The following is a 7481-nucleotide window of genomic DNA, read 5'->3' on the forward strand; positions in this document are numbered from 1 at the left end:
ATTGTCAGCCAGTGAGAGAGAGAGAGAGAGACAGAGCGCCCCCTGCCGCTCGGGAGGACCGCCGATTGTCAGCCGGAGAGAGGGAGAGAGACAGAGCGCCCCCTGCCGCTCGGGAGGACCGCCGATTGTCAGCCGGAGAGAGACAGAGCGCCCCCTGCCGCTTGGGAGGACCGCTGGCTCCCAGCCCAGTCCTGCCTCTCAGTCCATTCACATCCAACAACAACTTGTTTTTTATATAGGACGATAGCAAAATACTGCAGATGTTGGAAATCCGAAATAACAACAGAAAATGCTGGAAAAACTCAGCAGGTCAGGCAACATCCGTGGAGAGAAATTTGAGTTGATGTTTCGGGTCGAACCCTTCTTCAAAACTGGAAAGAAAAGAAAATAGATCGAAGGCAGGGCTGCGATAGAACAAAAGAAGTGAAAGAGACAAAAGCAGTAGAAGAGACAATAAAGGTATACGAAGCTAGACGAGATGGTAATAGGCTGAGATTAGGTGTGAAGTGTAATGGCAGGGCAAGAGATAGCTGCCAGGTGGGAGAGAGAAACAAAAGGAAAGGGGGGGGGGAAAGGAGTGGAAAAATTACAGGTAAAAAATTAATGGGGGCTGAGGTTATGATCTGAAATTGTTGAACTCGATATTGAGTCCGGAAGGCTGCAAAGTGCCTAATCGGAAGATGAGGTGCTGTTCCTCGAGTTTACGTTGAGCTTCCATGGAACAATGTAAGAGACCGAGGACGGTGAGGTCCGAGTGGGAATGGAGCGGTGAATTAAAATGACAGGCGACCGGAAGCTCGGGGTCACCCTTACGGACTGAACGGAGGTGTTCCGCAAAGTGCCTTTAACGTAGTAAAACGTCCTTATCTGAGGAAGGATGTTCTTGCCATGGAGGGGATGCAGCGAAGATTCACCAGACTGATACCTGGGATGGCAGGAATGACGTATGAGGAGAGATTGGGTCGATTGGGCTTATATTCGCTGGAGTTTAGAAGAATGAGAGGGGATCTCATTGAAACTTATAAAATTCTAACAGGACTAGACAGACTAGATGCAGGAAGGATGTTCCCGATGGCGGGGGAGTCCAGAACCAGGGGTCACAGTCTAAGGATAAGGGGTAAGCCATTTAGGACAGAGATGAGGAGGAATTTCTTCACCCAGTGAGTGGTGAACCTGTGGAATTCTCTACCACAGAAGGCAGTTGAGGCCAATTCATTAAATATATTCAAGAAAGAGTTGGATATATTTCTTAAGGCTAAAGGGATCAAGGGATATGGGGAGAAGGCAGGGACAGGGTACTGAATTTGGACGATCAGCCATGATCTCATTGAATGGCGGGGCAGGCTCGAGGGGCCGAATGGCCTACTCCTGCTCCTATCTTCTATGTTTCTATGTCCCAAGTCACTTCACAGGAGAGTAATCGGACAAAAATTTGACACCGAGCCACACAAGGAGATATTAGGACAGGAGCTTGGTCGAAGAGATAGGTTTTAAGGAGCGTCTTAAAGGAGAGAGAGGTAGCGAGGCGGAGAGGTTCAGGGAGGGAATTCCAGAGCTTAGGTCCGAGGCAACAGAAGGCACGGCTGCCAATGGTGGAGCGATTCAAATCGGGGGGATGCTCAAGACCCCAGAATTGGAGGAGGGCAAAGATCAACCTGACGTTGACCAGCCTTCTTCCCAATTATTATTAGCAACAAAACCTGCACACACACACACACAGTGGGATTAGTCAACACTCATGCATAACAGAAAAATCTAACTCTTTGCCTTGCTATACTCGATTGAGATTTCCAGCATTTCTTTTAATAGAAAGACTTGCAATTCTACAGTGCCTTGGACGTCCCAAAGCGCTTTACAGCCAATGAAGTACTTTTTTGAAATGCAGTCACTGTTGTAATGTAGGAAACGCAGCAGCCAATTTGTGCACAGCAAGCTCCCACAAACTGCAATGTGTTAATGACCGGATAATCTGTTTTTAGTGCTGTTGGTTGAGGGATAAATATTGGCCAGGACACCGGGGAGAACTCCCCCCCCTGCTCTTCTTTGAAATAGTGGCCGCGGGATCTTTTACGTCCACCTGAGAGAGCAGACGGGGCCTCGGTTTAACGTCTCTGAAAGAACCTTCTCCAATAACCATTCTTCTGCAGTTGTTAACAAAGCTCTTTTCTAATAGTATGTAAAAATTCATTCTCGGGATAATGGCATGGCTGGCAAGGCCAGCATTTATTGCCCATCCCTAGTTGCCCTTGAGAAGGTGGTGGTGAGCCGCCTTCTTGAACCGCTGCAGTCCGTGTGGTGAAGGTGCTCCCACAGTGCTGTTAGGGAGGGAGTTCCAAGATTTTGACCCAGCGACGATGAAGGAACGGCCGATATATTTCCAAGTCGGGATGGTGTGTGTGACTTGGAGGGGAACTTGGAGGTGGTGGTGTTCCCATGCACCTGCTGCCCTTGTCCTTCTAGGTGGTGGAGGGCGTGAGGATTGAGAAGTGCGGTCGAAGGGATACAATTGGACTCAAAGCTCCTGGGTTGGAAGGGAAAAATCTGCCAACGTTTTCCCCTTCCTGATCCCTATCTATCGCTGCTCGTTGGAAGTGTGTGTATGTGGATATTGGCCGACAAGATCGGACGCGGCCGTATTCTGCCCCATGGTCCAATAGCCTACCAACTCTCTGGGATCACAGGTGAAGAATGGCGGTTGGGTGGGATACAGACACCCTTGGGAAACCGTGCTGCAGGAAAGGCCAGGAGAAAGTTGGAAAGTTACAAAAGGCATTAAAAATGTTGTTTTAAAAATATATATATTACGACGAGCCGATGCAATTCTTATTGCAGAAAAGTTGCACGGTTACTTACACCCAGATGTCTCGATAGTTCAGCAATATAAACCTGACACCAAAGTGTCTGGGTTGTGAAAACAGAAGCTCCGACTGTTTGCAACTACCTGCGTGTCTTATAATGCGGAGCTCTGGGCATATAGAACCAAATCAGTGTCTAAAGAGGCTGGGGGAGGGGTGGGGGTTGAAGTTGGGGGCGGGGCTTGCATGGGAAGAAAGTTAAGGGAGAAATACCATAGTAACCGGCCAGGTTTTACACTTCCACTAAGAATGAATTGTTGTCAAATGGGAACGTAGAACCAAAGGCATGAGGCATGAGACAGAGATAAGATGGGACTGCGGTTAACCTGAAGACGAGTGAGATGGTGAGGTGACAGCAATTGTGACACAGATTCAGCTGAAAGGAGCTATTCACGCGCTCTCGTTATCAAAGGGTCACACCCAGCCAGAGACATGACCCCCCACCACTTCCACTTCTCACAGTTCTTAACCATGATAGAAACTGGGCCTGTCCCTCCACAAAGAAAAGTAACTTCTAATGTAATGTTTAACTTTTATCACGAATTTAACGTGATTTTATATACATATTTACAATACCGCTCTGTGGGCTACAGCAGATCGCCGGTGACTAACCCAGCAGGGCATCCTTTACGTGTCGAGAATTCTTCTTCATTCTTCCTGAGCTCATCCAAAACTCGGCTGCCCGTGTCCTAACTCGCACCGAGTCCCGTTCGCCCATTACCCCCTGTGCTCGCTGACCTACATTGGCTCCTGGTTAAGCAACGGCTCGATTTCAAAATTCTCATCCTTGTTTTCAAATCGCTCCGCAGCCTCGCCCATCCCTATCTCTGTAATCTCCTCCATCCCCCCCACCAACCCCCCCACACCCCCTCCCCGAGATATCGGCGCTCCTCCAATTCTGGCCTCTTGCGCATCCCCAATTTTAATTGTTCCACCATTGGCGGCCGTGCCTTCAACTGCCCGGGCCCCAAGCTCTGGAATTCCCTCCCTAAACCTCTCCACTTCTCTTTCTTCCTTGTAAGACCTACCTCTTTGACCAAGCTTTTGGTCACCTGCCCTAGTATCTCCTTATGTGGCTCGGTGTCAAATTTTGTTTGGTAACGCTCCTGTGAAGTGCCACGGGACGTTTAAATATGTTAAAGGCGCTATATAAATAAAGGGTCAGCTGTGGCTCAGTGGGTAGCACACTCGCCTCTGAGGCAGAAGGTTGTGGGTTCTAAGTCCCACTCCAGGGACTTGAACACATAAATCTAGGCTGACACTCCAGGGGAGCTCTGCACTGTCAGAGGTGCTGTCTTTTGGTTGAGATGTTAAACCATCTCTCTCTCTCAGATGGACGTAAAAGATCCCACGTCCACTATTTTGAAAAAAAGCAGCAGAATTCTCCCTGGTGTCCTGGGCCAATATTTATCCCTCAACCAACATAACAAAAACAGATACAATAGCAAAATGAAGAAGGGTTTCGACCTGAAACGTTAACTCTGTTTCTCTCTCCACGGATGTTGCCTGGCCTGCTGAGTTTTTCCAGCGTTGTCTGTTGTTATAACAAAAACAGATTATCTGGTCATTATCGCATTGCTGTTTGTGGGAGCTTGCTGTGCGCAAATTGTCGGCTGTGTTTCCCACATCACAACAGTGACCACACTTCAAAAAGTACTTCATTGGCTGTAAATTGCTTTGAGACGTCCGGTGGTTGTGAAAGGTGCTACAGAAATTTAGGTCTTTCTTTACAAGTTGTTGTGTGTGGCTGGATATTGAAGTTGGTAGACAATTCAACCATGGGGGGCATGACAGATAAGCCCATTCTGCCCTCACTCCATGTTCACACCTGTGCTTTTCCCAGCAGGGTTCGGGCTAATGAATTGGGAGCGGGAAATCTTGGCTGGTCGTATTTCCCCTCTCCTTAGCCCCGGTGCTCTCGTAGCCTCCCACCTACCAACGTGCTTTGAAGATCACTTCGTCACAGACTGGGGAATGCAACCTGAGGCAGTAAGGTCATGACTTTTATTTTTATTCCAGCCCGGAGAGTTGGCTTTTTTTTTTAATGTGTAGTTCACATGAATTATGAAACTAGAACATCCATCACCATGGTAACAGGCAAAGTTTGAAAGCCATAAGTGAACACAACTGGCACAATTTTCTCACTCATTTCCTCACTTAAATCTTCAAAGATTTATATAGCAGCTTTCACAACCTTGAGACCTCCCAAACAATGTTCCCTTTCATTTTTTTTGGGTGCGTGGCACCTTTAAGGTGCTGCGCGGCCCATTCAAAATACGGCGTATGCGCGGTTTTTCCCCTTTAAAGGCCGGCGAGCCGGCTGCACATTGATCCCAAAGCCCTTTTACAGCCAATAAAGTACTTTTGAAGTGTAGTCACTGTTGTAATGCAGCAATGTGCGCACAGCAAGCTCCCACAAACACCAATGTGATGATGACCAGATAATCTGCTTTAGTGATGTTGATTGAAGGATAAATATTGGCCCCAGGACACCGGGGAGAACGCCCCAAATCTAGTACCGTGGCACAGGGCCTGGGTTTAAGGTCTCATCCGAAAGACGGCACCTCTGACAGTGCAGCACTCCTTCAGCACTGCGAGTGTCAGCCTAGATTTTTGGGCGCAAACCTCTGGCGTGGGACTTGAACCCACAAACCTTGTTAAACTCAGAGGCAAGGGTGCTACCCACTGAGGCAAGGCTGACAGCCTACGAGGGAGCAGCTGAACAGGGCCCCGACAGTACCCCACAGGTCGGGTGGAAAGATTGGCAGAGGCCTTAAACCTATTGCCCCCACCCCCCCCTCCCCAGCCCAGCTCATTGGAGAACGCTGGAGTGAAATGTTTTAGGGCAATTTTTTCCCAAAGGCGCTAACTGTGTGGATGATTTTGTATCAGTAAGAGTGTGATGTCTATAAAGCTGTATCCTCTTCAAATTATAAAATTCTAACAGGACTAGACAGACTTGATGCAGGAAGGATGAACCTCTCCGCCTCGCTACCACTCTCTCCTTTAAGATGCTCCTTAGACAGACTAGATGCAGGAAGGATGTTCCCGATGGCCGGGGAGTCCAGAACCAGGGGTCACAGTCTAAGGCTAAGGGGTAAGCCATTTAGGACTGAGATGAGGAGGAATTTCTTCACCCAGAGAGTGGTGAACCTGTGGAATTCTCTACCATAGAAGGCAGTTGAGGCCAATTCATTAAATATATTCAAGAAGGAGTTAGATATATTTCTTAAGGCTAAAGGGATCAAGGGATATGGGGAGAAGGCAGGGACAGGGTACTGAGTTTGGATGATCAGCCATGATCTCATTGAATAGCGGAGTAGGCTCGAGGGGCCGAATGGCCTACTCCTGCTCCTTTCTTCTATGTTTCTATGTTTCAGGCCTCACACTTCAGCAAACACTGCAGTTCGGGCTATAGATCAGCTGGCATTCTTTTTAAATGTTAGTCGAAGGTCATTCATAGATTACCTATGTTACAACAGTGACTACACTTCAAAAGTAATTCATTGGTTGTAAAGCGCTTTGGGACGTCCTGAGGCCATGGAAGGCACTATAGAAATGCAAGTCTTTCTTTTATTACCGACATTTTGACCCCTGCGTCAATTTACATTCCAAATGACTGACACGGAAATGTCCACGTGTGAGAATGTGAGACGCAGATGCACGCTTTTATATGATTGGTGGACCTCCTGTGACAGCGCTCATGGTGACTCGAAGCTCACACCATTGCAAGGGGGTGGGGGCGGTTAAATTCAAAACGAATCTGCGGAAACAATATTTCAGCGAGCGAGCGGTCAATCTGTGGCACGGGCTCCCTCGGGAGACGGTGGCAGCTGTTAGTGTCGATTCATTCAAATTAGAGGGATTTCATCCAGAAAACAAACATTTTGGGATCCAGTATACGAGTAATTTGAGACATGACGTGTGGGGAGTGCAGCGAGCTCGGGAGGATCAGGTGACTTTGGACCTATGCTTCCCCAGCTCTCCATCACTGGGCGGTTTTTCCTCAACTCATGTCTGGATCTGTTGCAGACTAATCGATCGAGATTGATTGCTGTGATTAGTCAACAACTCCACTATCACATCTCAGGGGAACGGTTATGCTACTGGACTAGTAATCTGAGAAATGTGTGATCAAATCCCACCACAATAGCTGTGGCATTTATAGTTCAGTTGATTAAATAAATCGGGAATAAAAAAAGTTAGTCTCAATATTGAATCGTCATTAAAAACCCATCTGCTTCACTACTGTCCTTTAGGAAAGGATATGCTGCCATCCTTGAGACTCCAGACCCACAGCAATGTGGTTGACTCTTAACTGCCCTCTGAAATGGCCCAACTGCTATGACAAAATCAGCACCGTGGGGAATACCCTCACTACAGCGGTTCAAGAAGGTGGCTTGTCACCATCTTCTCAAGGGGCAATTAGGGATGGGCAATAAATGCCGGCCTTGCCAGCGACGCCCACATCCCATGAACAAATAAATCCCATCATATGACTCCCAGGGTTGTAGAAGGTGAACTAGATGGATCTTGCTCTTTTTTTCATCCAGCAGTTCCTATGTTCAAAGGGGGAATTATTGGGGCACGGGAAGTGGGAAAGGGTGGACTGGAGAGGAATTGTGC

Source organism: Somniosus microcephalus, chromosome 28, assembly GCF_052327205.1.
Source record: "Somniosus microcephalus isolate GS21.2 chromosome 28, FLI_Smic_1.0, whole genome shotgun sequence".
NCBI lineage: Eukaryota > Metazoa > Chordata > Chondrichthyes > Squaliformes > Somniosidae > Somniosus > Somniosus microcephalus.